At 42.7% G+C, this 27,013-nt stretch overlaps 1 protein-coding gene across 11 annotated transcripts in view; it reads left to right on the top strand.

The window, feature by feature from the left end:
• Positions 1 to 27,013, top strand: part of PPARA (peroxisome proliferator activated receptor alpha) — a 101,401-nt gene that overhangs the window by 26,670 nt on the left and 47,718 nt on the right. For 2 of the 11 annotated variants that reach the window (XM_073006600.1, XM_073006602.1), the window contains exon 3: positions 8,324 to 8,374. The exons of 4 other annotated variants lie outside the window; for them this stretch is intronic. The gene's annotated coding sequence lies outside the window, so the exon portion shown is untranslated. Of the gene's footprint in view, positions 1 to 5,483; positions 5,606 to 8,323; positions 8,375 to 27,013 lie in introns of all 11 variants that reach the window. 5 more of the 11 variants (XM_073006598.1, XM_073006601.1, XM_073006596.1 and 2 more) reach the window with 3 other exon arrangements.

Raw genomic sequence — 27,013 nt, 5'->3', positions numbered from 1 at the left:
CCGAGATCATGCCACTGCACTGCAGCTTGGCAACAGAGTGAGACTCCATCTCAAAAAAAAAAAAAGAAAGAAATTATAATAAAGCAAATGGTTAAATTGGTAATCGTCAGTGAATATGGGTAAAGTTATGGTGTTCTTTATACTGTTTTTGGGGTACAACTTTTCTGTAAGTGAAAGTACTTCCAAATAAAAAGTTAAAAGGCAAGCAAATAAACAAAAGAGACAGTTTCTATATATTCTATATCTTAGCTATGTTTATCACGTTTGGATTCTGAAAGCTGCAGAGCAGAAAACATGAAGAACAGATCACCTGTTCTTAAAATACCACTGGTGGCCAGACATAGTAACCCACTCCTGTAATCCCAGCACTTTGGGAAGCTGAGGGGGGTAGGATCACCTGAGCTCAGGAGTTCGAGAACAGCCTGGGAAACATAGTGAGACCCTGTCTCTACAGAAATTTAAAAAATTAGCCAGGCATCATGGTTCATGCCTATAGTCCTAGCTACTCAGAAGGCTGAGGTAGGAGGCTTGCTTGAGCCTGGGAGTTTGAGGCTTCAGTGAGCCATGATCACACTACTGTACTCTAGCCTGGGCAACACAGTGAGACCCTGTCTCAGAACAAACAAACAAACAAACAAAAAATCACTCCTAATTTGCCTCCCTTTTGGTACTTTAAAAAAATTAACTTAAAACATTTTTTGGATAATTGTAGGTTTTTTTTGTTTGTTTTGTTTTGTTTTGTGTTTTCGAGACAGAGTCTCATTCTGTCACCCAGGCTGGAGTACACTGGTGCAATTTCAGGTCTCTGCAACCTCTGTCTCCTGGATCCAAGTGATTCTCCTGCCTCAGCCTCCTGAGTAGCTGGGATTACAGACGTGCACCATGCCTGGCTCATTTTTATATTTTTAGTAGAGATGGGGTTTCACCTTGTTGGCCAGGCTGGTCTCGAACTCCTGACTTCAAGTGATCTGCCTGCCTTGGCCTCACATGCAGTTTTAGGAAATACTACAGAGATCCCCAGCGCTCTTTCCACTTTTCCCCAAGGGTAACATCTTGCAAAGCTAGAGGACGATATCACAGTCAGGAGACTGACATTGATACCATCAAGATGCAGAATGTTTCCATCACCAATCAGCTGTCATGGTGCCTTTTATAGCCAAACCCACTTCTCTCCTACCTTCCCATCCCTTTTAAAATTTTCCAGTCATTAATCTGTTGTCCATTTCTGTCATTTTACGAATGTCACATAGGCCGGGCGAGGTGGCTCACGCCTGTAATCCCAGCACTTTGGGAGGCTGAGGCGGGTGGATCACGACGAGGTCAGGAGATCAAAACCATCCTGGCCAACATGGTGAAACCCCGTCTCTACTAAAAAATACAAAAAATTAGCTGGGCATGGTGGCGGATGCCTGTAGTGCCAGCTACTCGGGAGGCTGAGGCAAGAGAATGGCGTGAACCCGGGAGGCGAAGCTTGTAGTGAGCTGAAATCATGCCACTGCACTCCAGCCTGGGTGACAGAGCGAGACTCCATCTTAAAAAAAAAAGAAAAGAATGTCACATAATGAATCATATGGCATATAACCTTTCGGGACTCGGTAATTCTCATGAGATTGATCCAGGTTGTTGGTGCATCAGTAGTTTATTCCTTTCTATTGCTGAGTAATTTCCATGGTGTGGAGGAACCATGGTTTAACTGTTCACCCCATTGGAGGACATCTAGCTTGTTTCCAGTTTGGAGTTACTGTGAATCAAGCTGCTGTGAGCATTTGTTTACAGGTCTCTTGGTTTTCTGGTTTGTTTTCAACAGTTCTAGCCAGGCGTGGTGGCTCACGCCTGTAATCCTAACACTTTGGAAGGCTGAGGCAGGAGGATTGTTTGAGCTCAGAAGTTTTAGACCAGCCTGGGTAACAAAGCGAGACTCTGACTCTACAACAAAAATAAAAAAATTGGCCCTGCATGGTGATGTGTGCCTGTAATCCTCGGTACTTGAGAAGTTGAGGTAGGAGGTCTGCTTGATCCTAGGAGGCAGAGGTTGCAAGCAGGCGAGATTGTGCCACTGTCTCCAGCCTGGGCAACAAAGCAAGACCCTGTCATTCATAGATAGGTAGGTGGATGGATGGACGGATGGACAGACGGATAGATTCATTGATTGACAGATAGATAGATAGATAGAAATGTAAATTACAGGATCACGCTCAGTGGCTCATGCCTGTAATCTCAGCACTTTGGGAGGCCAAGGCAGGTGGATCACTGGAAGTCAGCAGTTTGAGACCAGCCTGGCCAACATGGCAAAACCCTGTCTCTACTAAAAATACAAAAATTAGCCAAGCATGCTGGCATGCGCCTGCAATCCCAGCCACTCTGGAGGCTGAGGCAGGAGAATCACTTGAACCCAGGAGGTGGAGGTTACAGTGAGCCAAGATCATGCCACTGCACTGCAGCCTGGGCCACAGAGTGAGACTCCGTCTCGGAAAAAAAAAAAAAAAAAAGAGGAGAAAGAAAGAAAGAGAAAGACAGAAGAGATATGTAGATTGTATACCATATGATATTGATTTATAATGTATATGCCATAGCTTTTGGTAAACTCACAAGAGTGTGTAACCAAACCATCACTGCAACTTAGGTGTCCTCCAATGGATGCAAACATATTCATTGCCTCTGAAAGAAACCCCGTAGCCATTAGTAATCACTGCCTGTTCCTTCCAAATCTCCTCCCTTCCCCCATCTAGCCCTAGACAACCACTCATCTACTTTCTGTCTCTACAATTTGCCTATTTCATATAATGGAATCACACAATATTTAGTCTTTTGTGACTACCGTTTTTTCATTTTGCATAATGTTTTCAAGGGTCATCCATGTTTTAGCGTGTATCAGTACTTTATTTCTTTTTATTGCCAAAAACATTCTATTGTACGGATATAACACATTATTTATCCAATTTTTAGTTGTGGACACTGTGTTTTAACTTTCTGGTTATTATGAAGAATGCTTCTGTGAACATTCACATACAAATTTTTGTGTACATGTATGTTTTCATTTCTTTCTTTCTCTCTCTTTCTTTCTTTCTTCCTTTCCTTTCCTTTCCTTTCTTTCTTTCTTTCTTTCTTTCTTTCTTTCTTTCTTTCTTTTCTTTCTTTCTTTCTTTCTTTCTTTCTTTCTTTCTTTCTTTCTTTCTTTCTTTCTTTCTTTCTTTCTTTCTTTCTTTTCTTTCTTTTCTTTCTTTCTTTCTTTCTTTCTTTCTTTCTTTCTTTCTTTCTTTCTTTCTTTCTTTCTTTCTTTTCTTTCTTTCTTTCTTTCTTTTTCTTTCTTTCTCTTTCTTGTCTTTCTTTCTCAGGGTCTCTCATTCTGTCACCGAGGCTGGAGTGCAGTGTCGTGATCTCGGCTCACTGCAATCTCCACCTCCCAGGTTTGAGTGATTCTCCTCCCTTAGCCTCCCCAATAGCTGGGATTACAGGCACATGCCACCACGCCCAGCTAATTTTTTGTCTTTTTAGTAGAGAAGGTTTCACCATGTTGACCAGGCTGGTCTCGAATTTCTGACCTCAAGTGATCCACCCGCCTCAGACTCCCAAAGTGCTGGGATTATAGGCATGAGCCACTGCACCCGGCCTGTTTCGTTTCTTTAGGAGTGGAATTACGGGTCATATAGTGAATCTATGTTTAACTTCTTGAGGACTGCCAAACTGTTCCAAAAGCCTATGCCATTTCCCACTGGCAACATGTGAAGGTTCTAATTTCTCCACATCTCTGTCAGCACTTGTTATTGTCTGTCTTTTTAATTAGTTAATTAATTAATTTATTTATTTATTTTGAGATGGAGTCTGAATTATAGCCATTCCAGTGGGTGTGAAGTGGTGTTTCATTCTGGTTTTGATTTGAATTTCCCTAATGACCAGTGACCTCAGCTCCTTTTCATGTGGTTATTGGCCATTTGTATATCTTCTTTAGAAAAATGTCTATTCAAATCCTTAGTCCATTTTTAAATTGAGATAGTTATATTTTTATTGTTGAGTTTAAGAGTTCTTTATACATTCTGATACAAGTCCCTTATCAGAGATACGATTTGTAAATATTTTCTCCTTTTTTTTTTTTTTTTTTTTTGACATAGAGTCTTGCTCTGTCGCCCAGGCTGGAGTGCAATGGCACAACCTCAGCTCACTGCAACCTCCAGCTCCCCGGTTCAAGCGATTCTGCTGCCTCAGCCTCCTGAGTAGCTGGCACTACAGGCACATGCCACCACGCCCGGCTACTGTTTTGTATTTTTGGTAGAGACGGGGTTTCACTGTGTTGGTCAGGCCGGTCTCGAACTCCTGACCCTGTGATCCACCCGCCTCGGCCTCCCAAAGTGCTGGGATTACAGGCATGAGCCACCGCACCCGGCCTTTTTCTCCCATTTTTGTGGGTTGTCTTTTCCCTTTCTTAATGGTAGTGCTTGTGGCACAAAAGCTTTAAATTTTGAGTCCAATTTATTTGCCTTTATTTGTTTTCTGTTCTTTTGGTGTATATACAAGTTTTTGCGTGAACATAAGTTTCATTTCACTCGGATAACTGCCCAAGAGTGTACTTGCTGGATCATATGGTAGTTTCATGTTTAGTTTTATTTTTTAAAGCTGCCAGACTTTCCTAGAGTGGCTGTACTATTTTACATTCCCACCAGGAATGTATGAGTGACCTGTTTGTCTATGTCCTTTCCAGCATTTGGTGTTATCACTATTCTTTATTTTAGCCATTTGATAGGTCTGCAGTGATGTCTCATCGTGGTTCTAGTTTGCCTTTCCCCAGTGGCTTACGGTGTTAAATATCTTTTCATGTACTTATTTGCCGTTTGTGTATCCTCGTGAGCGAAATGTCTCTTCATGTCTTTTGCTCATTTTCTAATTGGATTGTCTGGGTTTTTTTTTATTGTTTAGTTTTGAAAATCTTTACATATGCAAGATACTGTCCTTTGTCAGATATTTAGGTCCATGATCCATTTTAAATTAATTCTTTTTAAGATGTAAGACTTAGTTTGAGGTTCTTCTCTTGCTACCCCCATGGATATCCAGTTGCTCCAGCAGCAGTTTTTGAAAGGTTATCATTCCTTACGAAATTTTGCACCTCTGTCCAAAATCAGTTGGGCCTATTTGTGTTGATCTGTTTCAGGGTTTTTAGTCTGTTCCATTGATGTCTGTGTCTATTCCTTCACCAGTACCACACTGTCTTTATTACTGAGTAGGTCTGACTATTAAGTAGAGTGGTTTCTCCCACTTTACACTTCTTTGCTGATTGTTTTAGCCCTTATAGGGCTTGTGCCATGCCTTTCTGTGTAAATTTAAGAGTAAGCTTATCTATATCTATGAAAACGATTACTGGGATTTTGATAGGAATTACACTAAACCTACAGATCAGCTTGAGGAGAATTAACATATTTATTATGTTGAGTCTTTCAGTCCATGAGCATGGTAGTTTCTTTTTTGATTTTTTTTGTTTTTTTAAATTTGAGGCAGGATCTCACTCCCTCACCCAGGCTGGAGAACGGTGGTATGATCGTGGCTCACTGCAGCCTTGACCTCTTGGGCTGAAGTAACCCTCCTGCGTCAGTCTCCTGAGTAACTGGAGCTACAGGTACACTCTACCACACCTGGCTAATTTTTTTTCCTATTTATTTATTTATTTATTTATTTATTTATTTATTCTGTAGAGATGGGGTCTCGTTTGTCGCCCAAGCTGGTCTTAAACTCATGGCCTTAAGGGATCCTCCCAAAGTGCTGGGATTATAGGCATGAGCCGTCACACCGAGCTTTCTTTTATTTTTTTCCAGCATTTTGTAATTTTTTCAGCATTTTGTAATTTTCAGTATACAGATCCCTATATATGTTTTGTTAGGTAATAAATACCTAAGTATTTCATTTTCTTTGGAGTGACTGCAAATGACATTGTTGTTTTTAACTTTTATGTCTGCATGTTTGTTGTTAGTAGACAGAAATGCAATTTATTTTTGCATGCTGATCTTACAGTCTTGCTGTATTCATTTCTTAGTTCCAAGAGGGTTTTTGTAGATTCCTAAGGATTTTCATGTCATTGCCAGTAGGGACTTTCATTTCTTTCTTCTTATCGATGCGCCTTTTATTCCTGCCTTATTACAGTAGTTAGAACTTCCATCACTATGTTGAGGAAGAGTGGTGAAGGTGGATATCCTGGCCCTGCTCCTGATCTTACTGGGAAAACATTCAGTCTTTCTTTGTTGAGGATACGTTAGCTGTAGGTTTTTGCAGATGTTCTTTTTCTAGTTGAGAGAAAGCTTTTCCAAACATGTTGAGAGTTTTTATCATGAGTGGGTATTATAGTTTGTCAAATACCTTTTCTGTGTCAATGAGTATGATCAAATGATTTTTCTTCTATAGCCTGTTGACATGGTGGATTACATTGATTGATTTTCCAATGTTAAAGTAGCCTTGCATACCTGGAATGAGTCTTAGTTGGTCATGGTAAATAATTCTTTTTATACATTGTTGGATTTGATTTGTTCGTATTTTGTTGAATACTTTCATGTCTAAGTTCTTGAGCAAAATTGGTCTGTAGTTTTCTCTGTTTTCTATTGGCTTTGTCGAATTTTGTTGTCAGAGTAATATTAGTTTCATGAAAATAAATTGGGAAGTATTTCCTCCTCTTCCACTTTTCTTTTTTTTTTTTTTTTTTTTGAGACGGAGTCTCGCTTTGTCACCCAGGCTGGAGTGCAGTGGCGCAATCTCGGCTCACTGCAAGCTCCGCCTCCCGGGTTCACGCCATTCTCCTGCCTCAGCCTCCCGAGTAGCCGGGACTACAGGCGCCCGCCACTGCGCCCGGCTAATTTTTTTTTTTCTATTTTTTAGTAGAGAGGGGGTTTCACCATGGTCTCGATCTCCTGACCTTGTGATCCGCCCGCCTCGGCCTCCCAAAGTGCTGGGATTACAGGCGTGAGCCACCGCGCCCGGCTTCCACTTTTCTTTGGAAGAGATTATATACAACTGGTGTGGTGGTATTTCTTCTTTGTGTGTTTGGTAGAATTCTTCCGTCTGGGCCTGGGAATTTATTTTTTAAGAGATTTTAAAATCACAGATTCAACTTTTAAATGGTTATAAAGCTATTAAAACTATTTTATCTTGGTTAAATTGGGTAGTTAGTAGCTTTTGAGTAATTGATCTATTTCTTATTTGTAGAATTCACTAGCTCAAATTTGTTTGTATAGTTTCTTATACTGATTGCAGGATCTGTAGTAATATCCTGTTTCATTCTTGATGTTGGTGATTTATGTCTTGTCTGTTTTTATTTTTGTCAGTTTTGCTGCAGTTTTATCAATTTTAATGTTTTTTTTCCCCAAAAAACCAGCTTTTCATTTCATTTATTCTCTCAATTGTTCTCTCGATTTCCATTTCATTGATTGTTCTTCTTTATTATTTCCTTCTTTCTGTTTGCTTTGGTCTATTTTGCTATTATTTTTCTAGTTTCTTGATGTAGGAATTTAGATTATTGTTTTGAGATTGTTCATCTTCTCTATTGCAAACATTTAGTAATACAAATTTTTCTCTCGGTACTGTTCTTGCCACATCCCATATGTTGTTGTATGTTGTAGCTTTATTTTCATTCAGTTCTGTTTTTTGTTTTTTGATGTTTTTTGTTTTGGAGGTTTTTTTTTTGGTGGTTTTTTTTTTTTTTTTTGAGACAGTCTCGCTGTGTCACCCAGGCTGAAGTGCAATGGCACGATCTCAACTCACTGCAATGTCTGCCTCCTGGGTTAAAACAATCCTCCTGTCTTAGCCTCCCAGGTAACTGGGATTACAAGTGTACACCACCATACCTGGTTAATTTTTGTATTTTTAGTAGAGATGGAGTTTCACCATGTTAGCCAGGCTGGTCTCAAACTCCTGATCTCAGGTGATCCACCCGCCTCAGCCTCCCAAAGTACTGGGATTATAGGCGTGAGCTACCATCGCCAGCCCAGTTCTATGTATTTTTAAATTTTCCTTGAGACTTACTCTTGACCCATGGATTATTTAGAAGTGTATTGTTGAATTTTAAAACATTTAGAGATGGTTCTATTGTTTTTCTGTTATTATCATTTAAGTTCATTGTTATTAGATTATATACTCTGTATGGCTTCAATTCTTTTAAATTGAAAATTATTTTATTTGTTGAGGTTTGTTTAATGGCCAAAGATGTGGTCTGTCTAGGTGAATGTTCCATGGGCTTTTAGGGAAAAAAGTATATTCTGGTTGTTGAATGGTGTCTTAGTCCATTCAAGCTGCTATAACAAAATACCATAAACTGGGTGATTTATAAACAACAGAAATTTCTCTCTCACAGTTCTGGAGACTGGGAAGTTCAAGACCAAAGTGCCAGCAGATTCAGTGTCAGGTGAGGACTTGCTTCCTGGTTCATAGATAAGAGGTTCATACACATTTAGGACCATCATGTCTTCCTAGTGGATGAATTCTGTTATCATTAGGTGATCCTTTTAACACTTTTAGAAAGAATCTGTTTAGTAGCCTATTAGAGTTCTTCCTTTACTGTTTTATTGAGCATTAATTAATCCTAACATTATGTCTATGTCAGGACTGATGATAATATTTTGTATGAAAATTTGATAGTATCGGAGGCTGAGGTAGGAGAATTGCTTGAACCCGGGAGGCAGAGGTTGCAGTGAGCCGAGATCATGCCACTGCAGTCCAGCCTGGACAACAGAACAAGACTCTACCTCGAAAAAAAAAAAATAGTATCATATCCTCCAAGATTCAGAGTGAACTTCAAACAGTCTTATATAGTCTTAGTTTTGGAATGCATCCCAGTATTGAGTTGCAGCAGGGATTTGAGTTTTTGTGAAGAGAGAGCAGTATATCAGAATCTTGGGCATAAACTAAGGAGCCATATCAGAACCTCAGGTGTACACCAATGAGATAGATCAGAACCTCAGGCATGTACCGGGTGAGACAGGTCAGAACCTCAGGTGTGTACCCAGCGAGACAGACGAGAACCTCAGGTGTGTACCCGGTGAGACAGACGAGAACCTCAGGTGTGTAACCAGTGAGGTATATCAGAATCTTGGGTATTTACCCAAAGAGGTATAGCAGAGTCTCAGGTACATACTCAAGAAGGCATATTAGGGCTTCAAGTATCTAGCTAAGGATTTATATCAGGATCTCAGGTTTATACCCAGGGAGGTATAGCAGAATTTTGGGTATAGATCTAAGGAGGTCTATCACAGTCTAGGGCATATAGCCAAGGAGCTGTATCAGAACCTCAGGCGCATACCCAAAGATGCATTTTAGGACTCGTAAGGAGGTGGTAGATTTCAAAAGTATAGTCTAACAGTTCATCTGCTTTGAAATTTAAAACAATATTAAAGGAAAACATGAAATATTTCTATCTGTCAGAAAGTGACATGAGTTTTAAACGATTAAGAAATATACTGTCTGTGACCTTGTAACCAATTTATTATGCCTATAGAAATTACAGACTCCCTTGTCCAGGATAGAATAACAGGCACTGACTTACCTTCTCATCTGAGACAACCAAACCTCCATACAAATACATGAAACAGTGTTCTTCAAGATGCTGGACATCAGGCAGTGAAGGGCACTGATGGTTGTAAGACAAACAAGGTGAGAGGTGTGGCTTGAGTTTCCAGACTGCAGTGCAGGGAGAGGGGAAACTGAGGCAGATCTTGGCAGACTTCCTCAGTTGACAAAATAGAGCTGAGAGTCCAGGGAGACCATGGTGTGTAGATTATCCAAGGCAAAGTATTAGAGGTGCAAGCCATATACAGAGGGACTTCAGAGATCTACCAAAGTACTGCTTGGTGCATGCATGTGAGCAAAACTACTTGAGGCCAGGAAAAGAAGCATCTGAGAGGATTAGAAGGAACAGTGCCCAGCACTTGTGCCAGCCAAGAAGGGTGCCTGGTGCTCACACAGAGCCAGGAACAGTGCAGGAATTTGAGTGTTTGTTAGGAGAGGAAGGCATATCAGAATCTTGAGCATAAACACAAGAAGCCATATCAGAATATCAGGTATGTACCAATGAGATAGATCAGAAGCTTGGGTGTATACACAGTGAGATAGATCAGAATCTCAGATGTATATACAGTGAGATAGATCGGAATTTCAGGTATGTACCTAATGAGTCCGAGAGCATGGTGCTGGCATCCGGTTAGGGCCTTCCTGCTGGATCGTGACGTGAAGCAAGGCAAAGAGCCTGTCAGCTCAGGGCTATCTTCCTCTTCTTATAAAGTCACCAGTCCTATCATGGGGACTCCACCCTGATGATCTTATAATCCTCCCAAAGGCTACCTTCAAATGCTGTCAACATGTGAATTTGGAAACTAAGTTTCCAGAACATGAAATTTGGGGGACACATTCAAAGTACAGCAAATATTACATATAACCAGTAGGGTTCATCCCAGGAAATGCCAAATGGCTTGATAATCAAAAATTAATGCAACTCACCATGTTAACAGGATGAAAAAGAAAAACCATATGATCATCTTAGTAGATGCAGAAAAAGCATTTGATTAAATCCCACATTCTTTTTTTTTTTTTTTTGAGACAGAGTCTCGCTCTGTCGCCCAGGCTGGAGTGCAGCAGCTTGATCTCGGCTCACTACAAGCTCCGCCTCCCAGATTCACGCCATTCTCCTGCCTTAGCCTCCCGAGTAGCTGGGACTACAGGTGTCCACCACCACACCCGGATAATTTTCTTTGTATTCTTTTCAGTAGAGTCAGGGTTTCACCGTGTTAGCCAGGATGGTCTCAATCTCCTGACCTCGTGATCTGCCCATCTTGGCCTCCCAAAGTGCTGGGATTATAGGAATGAGCCACTGCACCTGGCCACCCCACATTCATTTCTTACTTAAGAAAACAAGTGGATTTTGACAGAGGTACAAAGGCAATTTGGTAGAGAAAGGACAGTCTTTTCAATAAATGGTGCTGGTGCAATTGGTTATCCATGTGCCCAAAATGAACTTTGACCCATGCCTCATGTTGTACACAAAAACTAACTCAAAATAGATCAGAGATCTAAAGGTAAAACGTAAAATTATAAAACTTCTAGAAGAAAACACAGGAGAAAAATCTTTGTGACCTTGGGTTAGGCAAAGATTTTATAGATATGACACCAAGAACACAATCTATGTATAAAGAAAAAAATCAATAAATTGAACTTCATCAAAATGAAACTTTTACTGTTTAATTTTAGACAGTTTTAGGAGAATGAAAACACAAGTTACACATTGGGAAGAAATATTCGAAAAGCATTTGCCTGATAAAGGTATTGTAGCTGGAAGACAGAAAGAAGTCTCAAAACTCACCTGAAAGAAAATAACCCAGTTTTAAAAATGGGCAAGAGATCTGAAAGAAGATAGATGAATAGCAAATAAGCATGTGAAAAATTCTCAATGTTATCAGTCATCAGGGCAATGCAGATGAAACCTGCAGTCCCCATGCTAATGTTCTACAACTTACACAGTGGTGGTATGATACCACTACATGCCCATGTGAATGGCCAAAATTAGAAAGGTTGACCATACCAAACATTAGCCATGATGTGCAGGAACTAGAACTCTTATCCGTGTTGATAGAAAGGTAAAATGATACAAACACATTGAAAAACAGGTTGGCAGTTTCTTTCTTTCTTTATTTCTTTCTTTTTTTTTTGAGATGGAGTCTTGCTCTGTCTCCCAGGCTGGAGTACAGTGGCACGATCTCAGCTCACTGCAACCTCTGCCTTCCAGTGAAGTAGAAAAATGATAATAAAGGTAACAATAGCATTAATAATAATAGAAATAATGATAGTTTCTTTAATAAGAATGCTGTTTAGGCTCAGACTGAAAGGCTTTAAGTAACCACCCCCTGACTGAAGTTAGAGTTAAGAAAGAATATTAATTTTCCTTGTGTGAAACATTAACCTTATCTAACCTCCACATATTTTGTAAATTCTGTAAATTCCTGTTTTTCCCACACAGCTGCAAGTTCACAAGGCAGGTAAGCTTAAGCTGCAAAACATGTTTTTCTTAAGATGTAAGGCATGTCAGAAGAATATCACAAGATGGTAATGGCCTTTATTCTCACTTCTGTATGCTTGCTTCCTGCCTCACATATTTACCACCTCAAGATGCATAAAAGGCACTTGCCTTCTTTGTTTGGTGCTCAGATTTTCTGGATGCAAGTCCACTGAGCCAGTGTACACCTTAACTAAATCCTCCTGAACCCCATCGATCGTTCCAGTTCTCTGATTTCCCACTACATTTTCTGGGGGCTCGTCCAGGATTGGAGATGACAGATTTTCTGTCTGCCTTGCCTGTGGGACTGGAGCCCCAGGTCGAGGGAGACCTGGGACCGTTGGTACCAACAGGAGGACTTCAGCCCGGAAAGGAGATCGGCTTTCTCGCGTCCTGGTGTCTTTCCCAGACAGTGCAATGGAACCTATAAAGGGGTTGCAGGATGGTTCCAGCAGGGGCTGGGGATGGCGAGAGTAGCTCACCAATTTGGATGACAGGGTTTCACCATGTTGCCTAGACCCAGAGGGGCTGGGGACAGTGAGAGTAGCTCACCGATTTGGATGACAGGGTTTCGCCATGTTGTCTAGACCCAGAGGGACTGGGGACAGTGAGAGTAGCTAACAGATTCGGATGAAACTTACACCTTAGCCAATGCAGGACGTGAGAATGGCTTGCTAAGTTGGTCAGGAAAGAAACCAAAAGTGGCAAGAGTGGCTTGCTGCCTTGACTAAGGATTGGGAACTGGGAGCAGGGAGGTGTGTGAAAGAGTGTGAAAGAGATGGTTCCGGGAGGGACCAATACGGGGCGTGACATGGGGAGACAGATCTCTTAGCATGGACTGTGCACTCTGAGGCAAGTGTGGGATTGACCAGAACTAGGGCATTGCATACAGCTGACAGGAGCTGCCCTATGGGTGCAGCAGGCTGTCGCGGGAATAAGGTACTCTCCTAGCTAAGCAGCACCTGAAACTCCCGTAATAGGACCCAGTCTGGTCAGTCTGGAACGAAAGTGAGAGTGAGTATGCATCGCAAAGAGCGGGATGGGAGGAAAAGCATAGAAACTGGAGTGCATGTTAAAGAATTTTAAGAAAGGTTTTGCTGGGGATTATGGAATTAAGTTGTTCCCCCAAAGATTGAGGGTTCTGTGTGAAGTAGGATGGCCTTCTTTTAATGTCGGGTGGCCGGCCAACGGGAAAATAGATAGGGAAATGATTGGCCATGTATTTAGGGTAGTGACCACAGTTGGAGGACAGCCTGGGCATCCAGATCAGTTTGCATACATCAGTTCCTGGATGATCGTAGTCCAAATATGCCCCAAATGGTTCCAGCCTTGTCTGGCAACTTACTGTAAGACTCTAGTGACCCGAGCCGAACCTAAGGCAGTTAGAGGGCCCCCTTCACCAGACACCTTAGGTGGAAAGAAAAAGCCACAGGAAAATTAGGAAAAGCCTGTTCTACTTCACCGGGATCAAGTGATTCTCCTGCCTCAGCCTCCTGAGTAGCTGGGACTACAAGTGTGTACCACCACACCTGGCTAATTTTTTTTTAAACTTTTAGTAGAGATGGGGTTTTGCCACATTGGCCAGGCTGGTCTCAAACTCCTGACCTCAGACGATCCGCCCACCTCAGCCTCCCAAAGTGCTGGGATTCCAGGCGTGAACCACCATGCCCAGCAGGCAGTTTCTTATAAAGTTAAACAAATGCCTACTGTGAGATCTGGCAGTCCCCTCCTAAGTATTTGGCCAAGAAAAAAGAAAGCATATATTCCATACAGAACCTAGTCCTGAATGTCTATAACTGCTTTATTTATAATGGCCCAGACTGGGAAACAATTCAGATGCCATTAATAGGTGAATACATTCTCAAACGGTGGTTATCTATACAATGGAGTATTACTTTGCAATAAAAAGGAATGACTTAAGAATACCCATAACAACATGGATGAATGCTGAAATAATTGTGAGAAGTGAAAGAAGCCAGGATAAACAAGTATAATACATACTGCTTGATTCTATTTATATAAAACTATTTATATATACAAACTATTCTATTTATATACAAACTAATCTGTAATGACAGGAAGCAGACCACTGACAGTGGGCATGGAGGGGCAAGAGGGAGCGATTAGATGGGCACAAGAGCACTTTGAGGATGATGGGTCTGTGTACTGTCTTGGCTATGATGGTGGTTTCACAGGTTTATACATATGGCAAAAAAAATCAAATTTGTACACTTTAAATATGTACAGATTATTGTATGCTAGTTACATGTCCATAAAGCTGTTTCTTTTGTTGTTTTATTTTTATTTTCTTTTTTGAGACAGAGTCTCGCTCTGTCGTCCAGGCTGGAGTGCAGTGACACAATCTCAGCTCACTGCAACCTCTGCCTCCTGGGTTCAAGTGATTCTCGTGCCTCAGCCTACCGAGTAGCTGAGACTACAGGCATACGCCACCATGCCCAGCTAATTTTTGTATTTTTAGTAAAGACGGGATTTCGCCATGATAGCCAGGCTGGTCTCAAACTCCTGACCTCAGGTGATCCACCCACCTTGGCCTCCCAAAGTGTTGGGATTACAGGCATGAGCCACCACACTGGGCCATAAAGCTGTTTTTTAAATGAAAAAAAGTTGGCTTGGAATAAGCACTAGAACTGGGGCCTTGGCTCTGAGATCCTTATCTGAGGATCCAGACTCTGGTGCCCCAATGCGGCGATGCTTACAGAAATGACTCCATCTGCTAAATGAGTAGACAGGTAATTCTCCACTGAACACACACTCATTTAGCAGCATGAGCAGCAAGAGTTCAGGAAATCCTCATATTTCAATTTGTCATTAGTTTAAACTTCTAGTCTTTGCTTTAAAAACATTAGAATAATACTACATTTTCCCTCATCTCTAAACTTTACTAAAGACTCCATCAGAGAGTTATATTCACTGAGAGGAGCATCTACTCAACACAGATAAACTGGGAAGGAAAAACAACAACTTGTGGGTAATTCAGAATCTGGATTATCGTGTCAGGCGCAATGGTTCATGCCTGTGGTCCCAGCACTTTGGGGGGCCAAGGAGGGCAGATCACTTGAGTTCAGGAGTTTGAGACCAGCCTGGGCAACACAGTGAAACCCTATACAAAAATAGAAAAATAGAAAAATTTTCTGCCTGGGCAACACAGTGAAACCCTATACAAAAATAGAAAAATAGAAAAATTTTCTATGTGTCTATACAAAAAATAGAAAAATTAGCTGGGCGTGGTAGTGTGTGCCTGTGGTCCCAGTTACCCAGGAGGCTGAGGTGGGAGGATCACCTGAGCCTGGGAGGTCAATATTGCATTGAGCTGTGATTGCACCACGGCCCTCCAGCCTGAGTGAAAGAGTGAAACCCTGTCTCAAAAAAAAAAAAAAAAAAAAAAAAAAAGCTAAATTATCAAATGTCTAGATCATTGATGGTTAGATGTAAAGTTGAGAAATGTGAGAAATGTTCACACTGGGAGATGACACAGTAAACCACACAGAGGATTATAACGTGGTAGTTAGAAGCAGAAACTAGAGGCTTGCTGCCTGAGGTCAAAACCTGGTTCCAGTGGTTCTGTGCCCCAGGGCATGTTGTGGTAACCTGTCTGTGCTTCAGTTTTCTCATCTGTAAAGTAAACATAATGGTAATGCCTGCCTCATGGGGTTGCTGTTACCAGGAAGTGAGTTCATGCGCATTAGGTGCTATTTATGACAGTTCCTGGCATATGATAAGGGCTCAAAAAGTGTTAGCTGGCACCACTATCATTATCAATATCTCTAATTTATTTCAGGGCTGGATCTGAAAAATGGCTGATGATGATTTGATGATGACTTCCTTGTTATAAACCAATAATATTGCAGTGCAAATTAAATACAAGCAACCTGTAACACACCACTGCAAGTTGGATGTCTAGAAAAGGTGCCATGAGTTACCTTCTAAAACATCATAAGAAACCATGTTCACCAATAATTACCACAATAGGAGAGAAGTACCGAGTACCATGGGGAGACAGAGTCCAGAATCTCAGAGAGAGAGACAGTTACCTTTTAGTTACACTAATGGGGAAAACAGGAGCTTTGCTACCCTTGTACCTGATGGAGGGCCTCTCTGAATATCGGTCTATGGGGTCAGAAGCCAGTTTCCTCTCACATTTAGAAGGTTTCCAACTGTTGTCTTTCACTTCCCATGTTGCTGTTGGGAAATCCAAAAGTATTCTATTCGGCCAGGCACGGTGGCTCTCACCTGTAATCTCAGCAATTTGGGAGGCCGAGGCAGGTGGGTTACCTGAGGTCAGGAGTTTGAGACCAGCCTGGCCAATATGGTGAAACCCCTTCTCTACAAAAAATACAAAAATTAGCCGGGTATGGTGGTGCATGCCTGTAGTCCCAGCTACTGGGGAGGCTGAGGCATGAGAATTGCTTGATCCTGAGAGGCGGAGGTTGCAGTGAGCTGAGATTATGTCACTGTACTCCAGCCTACATGACAGCAAGACTCCATCTCAAAAAAAAAAAAAAAAAAAAAAAAAAGGTTTTCTATTGGATCCTTTGTGTGCAACATGTTTTTCCCTCTTAGAAAGCTTGTAGGATCTTCTCTTTGTCTCCAGCATCGTCTGGAATTTCCCAGTGAGTGACCATCTGTGTGTGTGTATTCATTCATTCTGTTGAGTCCCTGGTGGGCCCTTGCAACCTGGAAATTCATGCCCATCATTTCTGAGAAATTATCTTGAATGCATTGGTTGGTGGTTTCCCCTGCTCCGTGTTCTTGCTTCCTGCTCTTTGGAGCTCTTGTTACTTGGATGAGTTTGCCCCCTGGACTGGTCCTCTCTTACTTCTCTTGCTTCTCCCATGTTCCATTTGTTTTCACTCTACTTTCTGTGAGATCGGGGCCATTATCTTCCAACCCTTCTATTAGGTTTACAATTGGTTTTGTAATTCCCTAGAAAAGTTCTTGTTCTCTGAATGTCTCTTTTGATAGCATACTGTTCCTTTTTCATGAGTGCAGTATTTCTACATGACTCTCATCAGAACGTGCTAATGTCTCCCATTTCTCGTAACTTTCTAGAGTGAGGACCATTTGAACTTGGAGTGCCCTCATTTTAAAACTCTGTGGTTGACCCTGTTCCCCTCTTTTGTTGCTGCTTTTCACCAGACTTTGAAGAAGCCGAAGTACGTTCAGAACTTGTCTGCTCTGGCAAAAGACGACACTGTTGGCTTAATCTAAAAACTGAACAAGAAAGCTCAAGGAGAGAGGTTTAAAAATATACCATCTCTGGCCAGGCGCAGTGGCTCACATCTGTAATTCTGGCACTTTGGGAGGCTGAGGCGGGTGGATCACCTGAGGTCAGCAGTTCAAGACCAGCCTAACCAACATGGTAAAACCCCGTCTCTACTAAAAATACAAAAATCAGCCAGGTATGGTGGTGGCTGCCTGTAATGCCAGCTACTTGGGAGGCTGAGGCAGGAGAATCACTTGAACCCAGGAGGCAGAGGTTGCAGTAAGCTGAGATCATGCCATTACACTACAGCCTGGGCAACAAAGTGTGTCTCCGTCTCACAAAAAAAAAAAAAAAAAAACAAAAAAAAGTATCTCTCTCTCTCTCTCTCTCTCTCTCTCTCTCTCTCTCTCTCCATCTCTTATCCCTGAAACCATAAAACAAAACTAACCTTCAGCATATAGGACTATTGCAGAAGGGATTATCTTTCTACTTGGTTGGTTCCTCTTGGTCTTGAGGAAATTTTGACTTCCTTGAGTTGGTCCCTAGAAGTTAAAGGGAAAGGGCCTTTTCTCTTTCCTTTAAAACCAATGTGGCATATTTGTTGAGAATTTAGATACCACAGGATTGACAGTGTAGACTTACATTCGTAGACTGGATGCCATCGACCAACCTTGAATAATTTGCAGCACATTGCATCATTTTGTTTTAAGTAATGTGAAGTCCTTGACATGTCCCAGACATTGTCTTGGTTACTTGTGAGGTCTCACATAAGTCTAATTTTCCTCTTCCTCTGCGCTTTCTGATTCAGCTCAATTTATTCAAGGGTGTATTTGTGTAACACACTTGAATAAGGTGTGGTCCTGCCTTTGTAGATGTTATAGTTTAAGAAGACCAGCCAGACAGGGAGAAGAGCGTGATTCAAGGATGAAGGCGTGGGCTGGGGGCTGGGAGAGCAAGGAGGGAGGAAGGGGCAGCACAATGTGCCCATTACTCTATAGACATCTCGAACCACCTGGCCATGTAGCTGTCATTAACCTAAGTTTACAGTTATTGAAACTGAGGTTCAGCCGGGTGTAGTGGCTAACGCCTGAACCCAGGAGGCGGAGGTTTCAATGAGCCGAGATCACACCACTGCACTCCAGGGTAGGCGAGAGAGCAAGACTCTGTCTCAAAAAAAAAAAAAAAAAAGAAAGAAAAAGAAAAAAGAAAAGAAAGAAACTGAGGTTCAAAGAAATGTACAGTGCTTTCCTCCTTATCCAAGGAGGATACATTCCAAGCCCCCACAGTGGATACCTGAAGCCTCAGATAGTATCAAACCCTATATATGCTATGTTTTTCCCTATATATGCATACCTATGATAAAGTGAATCTATAAATTAGGCACAGTAGGAGACTAACAACAATGATAATAAAATAGAACAATTATAACATACACTGTAACAAAAGGGTGTCTTCCTCTCTCTCTCTCAGAATATCTTATTGTACTGTACTGGGGGTAACTAAAACCAAGGAAAGTGAAATCATGGATAAGGGATATCTACTATATATGCTGGAGTTTTCAAGGTCATAGCACTGCCTTCCCCCGAGGTTGGCCTTGCAGCCTCTCTAGGCACTGCTGCTGCTGCTGCTGCTAAGAACCCCTATGAGGTGAACACTGTGAGCATCATCATTGCTTCTCAGAAGAGAAGACCTGGCTTACAGAGGCCAAGCCTCAGGTACCTTAAACACCTGTTTAAAGCTGAACTCATGGCCAGGTGCAGTGGCTCATGCCTGTAATCCCTTCTCTCCAAGCTCAAAACCTGCCCTCCTTCTCTTTATATTCCGAATTTCGTGGGTACCACCTCCTCTGCCCAGTGACCCAAGCCAGAGCATACATTCATCCTAGACTCTGTCCCAGTTCCCTGGTCCAGGCAACTGCCAGTTGTCAGGGTCAGCTCTTCATCTCGCAGTCCTTCTGCCTCTTGTGTCAGTCCCTAGGGCTGTCATCATCTCTTACTGGGACAGTTACAACAGCCCCGTAAGGAGTTTTGCTGCTTCTAATCTTGTTCCCTTTGAGTCTGGATTCCTCCTTGCCATCCAGATAATCCTGATGCAAATCTGATCACGTCACACTTCCCCTCAATAGTCTTCCGTGGCTCCTCATTGTTTTAGGATGAAATTGAAACTCCTAAACATGGGGATTAACAACGCACCATGATTGGCACTGCTGTCCTCTCCTACCTCTGCAGACTCACCTCTTGCCACTTCTCCCTTGAGGTGGATCAAAAATGATCACAAGTTCTTTGAGGCTCTTCCCATCAAGAGGTAGAGTTTGTTTCCCCACCCCTTGGATCTGGGCTTGCCTTGTGACTTGCTTTGACTCAGAGAATGTAACAGAAAGGACACTGCCTAACTTACAAATGAGGTCTACCTTAAGAGACCTTGCAGATTCCACATTCACCCTCTTGGAATGCTGCCACTATCTGAGAAGCCTGAGGTGGCCTCTGTGAGGATGAAAGACTTCATGTGAGAAGTGCCTAACCAGCAGCCTGGCACCAGCCACCAGGCATATGGCTAAGGCCATCCAGCCATAGCTGAGCCACCAAATGACCACAGCTATGTGAATTATCCCAGGTCAGACCAGCAGAAGAGCCGCCTGGCTGAGCTCAGTCGAATTTGCTGACCCACAGAATTGTGAACAAATAAAATGGTTGTAGTTATAAGCCATTAAGTTTCAGAGTTTGTTACACAGTAACATGTAACTGATACAACTCTTGGAGCCAGTTGTCCAGCCATTTTCAACCACTTATTCAATGATGTTTGGGGTCATATATGCAGATGTGCTGTTCCCTTTTCCTTGAAATGGTCGTTTCCCTCCTTTCTTTTGGGTTTTCCTATGGAATATCTAGTCAGCCTTTAGGATTCATCTTGGGTGTCCCTTCCTGTATGTAGGCTCCCTGGCCCTCCAGGATTCCCCTAGTAACAGCCCTCATCACGCTGCCTTTGCAACCATTTGCTTATTTGTACCTCTCACCTACTAGTTGGGCAAGTTACTCACCTCTGTCAACCTCTGCATTTTTCTTCTCTATAAATGGGACCAATAATACCTACCCTGCCCTGGCATGGATAGATTAAAGAAAAAAAAATACATGCAGCTGCCATTGAGGGCCTGGCCCAAATGTGATGTTCAATAATATTATTTCTCCTTGTTTTCTTTCCTGTGCCAGTGCCACACCCCCGTGTCCCCATGCACTGGGGCTTGCATCCCTCAAAGCTAAGATTGCCTGTCTGTGGTCTCCAGTGTTAAGCACAGTCGTTAGCTCAGGTGCGTGCTCATGTGTTGCATGAAGTTCAAGCCTCGACCCTATAAAGTTGGCCTGCCATGTATCTGATATATTTCTGCTAAAACCCATTAGGCCTTCCTTGTTCTGAAATGTCATCGTTAGTTGTGTGTCACTTCAGTTTTGTAACTGGACAGGCCACTGCGCCCGGGCTGCTTCCTCGTCATCTGGCTGCTAAATGTTTCAACCTTACCCGCCTTGCTATGCATCCCATCCTGTATCAGGTTAGAGCTCTTGAGTGGTAAATACGAATTTCATTTTAGTTGACTTTTTATTCTTGTGGCAGGCCTCTCGGCTTACTCAAATTTGATTGCAACAGACACAAAATGTGTCCAAACTTGCAGCTTTTCTTCTCTTACTTTGATATCACCATCCACAAAGGTAAGATATTTTAAAACAACTACAAACTTTCTGAAAATTATAAATAAGTGCTGGGTTTTAAACGGAAGTCATGTAGTGTGAACTTCATGTAGAGTCTGTAGGGAGTTTTCTTGGAAATGACTGGGAATATTCTTTTTGCACCTTTGAAGATAAAGGTGGAGGAGCTCACAGCTCTTGTGCCATGTTGGGCTTGTCACTCTTTTTTACGTGCCAAATTCCTTTGATTACAAAATTTTAAGTTTAATGCTTTAGGTGTTGTTGGGCAATATCTAGATGTGTCTAGTTAAATGTAGGTGATATGCAAACTCTTTATGATGCATTTGATTTAAATTCATTAAGTTAGAATGTCTTTATCACCGTTATAGTCTGGGCCTTTTCCTTCTGTTTTAAATGTGTTTCCATAGGCATTTTCTATACCGACTTTGTTAACATGTTAATCATTGGGCACTGGTAATGATTAATCTATTTCTTTCTTTCTTTTTTTTTTTTTTTGAGACAGAGTTTTGCTCTGTCATCAGGCTGGAGTGTAGTGGCACAATCTCAGCTCACTGCAACCTCTGCCTCCCGGGTTCAAGCGATTCTCCTGCCTCAGCCTCCCAAGTAGCTAGGTACTACAGGCACGTGCCACCACACCCAGCTAATTTTTGTATTTTTAATAGAGTTGGGGTTTCACCATGTTGGCCAGGATGGTCTCAATCCCTTGACCTTGTGATCCGCCCGCTCGGCCTCCCAAAGTGCTGGGATTACAGGCATGAGCCATGGCACCTGGCCGTGTTAATCTATTTCTGTGAACCGATGCTAGGTGAACGTACAGAGGGCTTTCTAGCTTCTGTGTTTGTTTATTCTGAAATGTTATTTTAAATCTTAGCCCAACAAATTTAGCTAAAAGACTCCTAGATGTTAAATATGATATTCAAAAACTATAAAGACAAGGTGATGACTTAGAATTGGTGGGAAAGAGAAAAATCTGTTGTCTGATAGTCACCTGCCACGGCAACGCTACTCCTTTGAGAAGACTTCCATCCTTTGCCCTGAAAGTGCTCCGTGAAGTTGGATCAGACCTCATTTAGCAAAGGGAGATGTAAATAGATTTCTGTAGTGTGGCATTATTAAGCATATTAAGTGGTTACAATACAGTAAATTAGAGTGAGTAGTACAGAGGCATAAGCAGTCAAAAAAGTGAAAGTCTAATGTTTGTAACTATTGTTCTGGAGGCTTTTGTGTCAAATATAAGTTCCAGGCTGGGTATGATGGCTCACACCAGTAATCCCAACACTTAGAGGCCAAGCCGGGTGGATCGCTTGAGCCCAGGATTTCGAGACCAGGCTGGGCAACATAGCGAAACCTATCTCTACAAAAAATACAAAAATTAGCTGGAGGTGGTGTTAGCGCCTGTAGTCCAAGCCACTTGGGAGCCTGAGGTGAGAGGATCACCTGAGCCTGGGAGATCAAGGCTGCAGTGAGCCATGATCTTGCCATTGCACTGCAGCCTGAGTGACAGAGAGACTGTCTCAAAAATAAAAACGTTATGAGTGTGAAAATTCAAGCTCAGTTCCATTTGTTGGTTGTCTTGAGTGTCTGATCACATAGAATATAAAGATGTTTTGATAGTTGGGACAGTATTCAGCTACCTGCTATTTAATACGTTATTTCAGAAAATATTTACAAAGGGGGCCAGGCATGGTGGCTCATGCCTGTAATCCCAGCACTTTGGGAGGCTGAGGTGGGCAGATCACCTGAGGTCAGGAGTTCAAAACCAGCTTGGCCAAACATGGCCAAACCACATCTCTACTAAAAATACAAAAAATTAGCCGGACATGGTGGTGTGTGCCTGTAGTCTAGCTACTCAGGAGGCTGAGGCAGGAGAATCACTTGAACCCGGGAGGCGTGAGGTTTCAGTGAGCCGAGATCGCGCCACTGCACTCCAGCCTGGGTGACAGAGTGAGACTGCATCTAAAAAACAACAAAAAGAAAATATTTCCAAAGGACCTTCTGGATCCAAGAACCTCCATGTCCAATAGAGGGGTGAACACGTGGGTGAGACACAGCAGCCGCCCTCCGGGAGCCCACAGCGGAGGGTCCCTTCAGTCTTCTTTCATTCCAAGCAAGTGGCAAAACTACATTACTCTTAATATAAACCACTTCCTTTTAGCACAGGACACTTCCCAAGCTCTGCAACTGTTGCTCCTGAGGAAGGGAGTAAAACTGATAATCTGTTCCTCCCTATTGTATTCAGAGGGGTTTTTTTTTTTTTTCCCCTTTTGCTGGCTGTGTTTTCCTGTCCCTATGATGATTATAATTCACTCTGCAAATTGGATCACCTTTCCCACGCAGAACCCCTTTGACTTCTGTTCTAGATATCCATTACATTTTTGTAGTCTTTGGACACGCTGTGTGTACCGCTTTGCCCTCTGGGTGACAAGGCTGTGGCTGCGGAGACAAAGCCGAGGTGAATTCTCACGGACTGTCACCAGGTTACTCCTGGAGTAAGGAATTCCCGAGAGCTCTTTCTGTGCCGATTGTTAGAAATAGATATTGAGGCCAGGCACGGTGGCTCATGCCTGTAAACCCAGCACTTTGGGAGGCTGAGGCGGGCAGATCATGAAGTCAAGAGATCGAGACCATCCTGGCCAACACGGTGAAACCTTGTCTCTACTAAAAATACAAAAATTGGCCGGGCACGGTGGCTCACGTCTGTAATCCCAGCACTTTGGGAGGCCAAGGCGAGCGGATCATGAGATCAGGAGATTGAGACCATCCTGGCTAACACGGGGAAACCCCATCTCTACTAAAAAATAGAAAAAATTAGCTGGGCGTGGTGGTGGACGCCTGTAGTCCCAGCTACTCAGGAGGCTGAGGCAGAAGAATGGTGTGAACTGGAAAGGCAGAGCTTGCAGTGAGCCAAGATCGTGCCACTGCACTCCAGCCTGGGCGACAGAGCGAGACCCCGTCTCAAAAAAAAGAAAATTAGCCGGGTGTGGTGGCGCGCGCCAGTAGTCCCAGCTACTCAGGAGGCTGAGGCAGCAGAATCACTTGTACCCATGAAATGGCAACAGAATCACTTGAACCCGAGTGAGCCGAGATCGCGCCACTGCACTCCAGCCTGGCAACAGAGCGAGACTCCATCTCAAAAGCAAAAAAAGAGAGAAATAGACATTGAACACCTGCTACGTAGCAGGGTCTGTGCTAGAAGCATGGATGCAAAGATTAGGCAAATACATTCCCTTGCCTCACAAAGCATACAGTCCAGTAGGAGAGACAGGCATGTAAAAAGTTTCAACAGCACAGATAATCAGGACTACACCAGAATTGGGCCCAAGATGCTGTGGGAATCTAGAGGTGAAAGGGTTTCATGAAAGAGGAGCTTCTCCCATTTATAACTCATTTTAGCCTAATCTTCCAAACAGTCATGCGTCTAAGAGCTGGTGATACAGAAAATACCTTGGTGTTAGTTATGAGTTACTGTTAGAATCCCTCCAGTGTTTGCACCTGCCCTGTGCTCAGGTAACATAAAACAGTGATATAATTCGATGTCTACGTCTTCTTGTATTTGTCTATTTTTAAATGTTCTATAATTTTCATATACTCTGTTTCATAGTTCTCAAAGGAATATTTTGATTGATAAATGTTTAGTTAGTAAGACCTAAAAATAGAATCTCAGTAGTTGGAGCTTATGATATATACAAGATGCAGCTCTAACATTTAAATTGAAAGGGAAATACCAAAAAGATATCTGCACTCCTGTGTTTGTTGCAACACTGTTTACAATAGCTAAGATTTGGAAGCAACCTAAGTGTCCATCACCAGACAAATAGATAAAGAAAATGTGATATGTATACACAATGTGGTACTATTCAGCCGTAAAAAAGAATGAGATCCTGTCATTTACAACAATATGGGTGGAACTGGAGATCATTATGTTAAGTGAAATAAGCCAGGCACAGAAAGACAAACTTCACATGTTCTCGCTTATTTGTGGGCTCTAAAAATCAAATCGGTTGAACTCAGAGAGAGTAGAAGGTTGGTTACCAGGGGCTGGAAAGGGTGGTGAGGGGTTAGGGGGCAGTGAAGATGGTTAATAGGTATGAAAAACTTGAAAGAATGAATAAGACCCACTAGGTTTTTGTTGTTGTTGTTGTTGTTGTTGTTTTGAGACAGAGTCTCACTCTGTCACCCAGGTTGGAGCGCAGTGGCATGATCTCGGTTCACTGCAACCTCCGCCTCCTGGGTTCAAGTGATTCTCCTCCCTCAGCCTCCCGAATAGCTGGGATTATAGGCACGTGCCACCACACCCGGCTAATGTTTGTATTTTTAGTAGAGACCGGGTTTCACCATGTTGACCAGACTGGTCTCGAACTCCTGACCTCAAGTGATCCACCTGCCTTGGCCTCCCAAAGTGTTCAGATTACAGGCGTGAGCCACTGCGCCTGGCCACTATTTGATAGCATAATAGGGTGACTATAGTCAATAATAACTTAATTGTATATTTTTAAATACAGAGTATAATTGGTTTGTTTGTAACTGAAAGGATCAATGCCTGAGGGCACAGCTACCCCATTCCCCATGACGTGCTTAGTTCACATTACATGCCTATACCAAAACATCTCATGTACCCTATACATATATACACCTATATGTACCACAAATATTTTAAATAGTTTTTAAAATAAAAAATAAATTGTAAGGGAAAGAAAATTATGAATTTAGAAATGTAAAAGGTCTCAGGTAAGGAAGGCATGAGAGGATCAGGCAGAACCTTCCATCATTGCTGGGACGAGAAGAGAAGCCCTACCTTTTCCCAACACCCTATCCACTCCTCCTGTCCCTCACCCCTCAGCTTATGTGAGACTCTATCTGTGCTATGAAACTGAAGATCTAATTCAGTGCTGTTTGCAATGTCTTGCCTCCTGGACCAGAGTTTGCAGTTGTTGAGAAAAGAGATAGTTGGTTATGTCTTGATCCCCCGCCCCCGCCTCCCCTTGAGCATTTGGGGCACAGGACACAGGAACTGGCCAGCCTGGTTCACTCTTCTAGATGAGCTGGGCAGTGGCATGTCATGTGGGTAATAGGAAGGGGTGGGGACTTCCCCGGGATATTCTGCTCCTGATCAGAAGCTCCAGTGGTGTCGGGGGAGCATGCTGGGAGGGTGTGCAGGGTGGGGCAGGTGCCCGTTTGGCCTCTGCTATCTATCTGGGGAATGCATCCAAAGGCAACTGTTCCTTATCTGCTCTTGTTGGGAGCGAGGAAGGGCCAATTTGTTCAATGATCTGTACAAAGCCGGTCCCTCTGGCCAGAGTTGGTTCACTCTATATAGAGATTGTATCTTGGTTAGCTCTTCATTCATGGCAAGATCAATGTTTCTCTAAATTAATCCCAGGTATTGTTTAAAAGCAACTAAAAATGATGAAATTGTGAAATTTTGAAACTCCCTGAATGTAATGACAAGGAAACTAACATTGTTATATTGGTTGATGCTCCTGGCCAGAAGAGAGAATATTAGCAGGGATAAAAGGGATAGGCCACACGCATTTTCCACCCCAGTGCTGAGAACACGATGGGGGAAAAAGGGAGGTGGCCACAGCCCACACAGTCTCTGCCAAGCTACTTTCTTTTTTTTTTTTTTTTTTGAGACAGAGTCTTGCTCTGTCACCCAGGCTGGAGTGCAGCAGTGCGATCTCAGCTCATTGCAACCTCCACCTCCCAGGTTCAAGCGATTCTCCTGCCTCAGCCTCCAGAGTAGCTGGGATTACAGGCACCTGCCACCAAGCGCAGCTAATTTGTTTGTATTTTTAGTAGAGATGGGGTTTCACCATGTTGGCCAGGCTGGTTTCGAACTCCTGACCTTAAGTGATCCGCCCGCCTCAGCCTCCCAAAGTGCTGGGATTACAGGTGCGAGCCACCACTCCCGGCCCCAGCTCCTTCCTTCCTTCCTTCCTTCCTTCGTTCCTTCCTTCCCTCCTTCCCTCCCTCCCTCCCTCCCTCCCTTCCTTCTCTCTTTCTCTCCTTCCTTCCTTCCTCCCTTCCTCCTTTCCTTCCTTCTTCTTTCCTCCTTCTTTCCTTCTTTCTTTTCCTTTTCCT

Source organism: Chlorocebus sabaeus, chromosome 19 (assembly GCF_047675955.1).
Source record: "Chlorocebus sabaeus isolate Y175 chromosome 19, mChlSab1.0.hap1, whole genome shotgun sequence".
Taxonomy (NCBI): domain Eukaryota; kingdom Metazoa; phylum Chordata; class Mammalia; order Primates; family Cercopithecidae; genus Chlorocebus; species Chlorocebus sabaeus.
The sequence above is the reverse complement of the archived record's forward strand: the minus strand, read 5'-3'. Positions and strand labels throughout refer to the sequence as shown.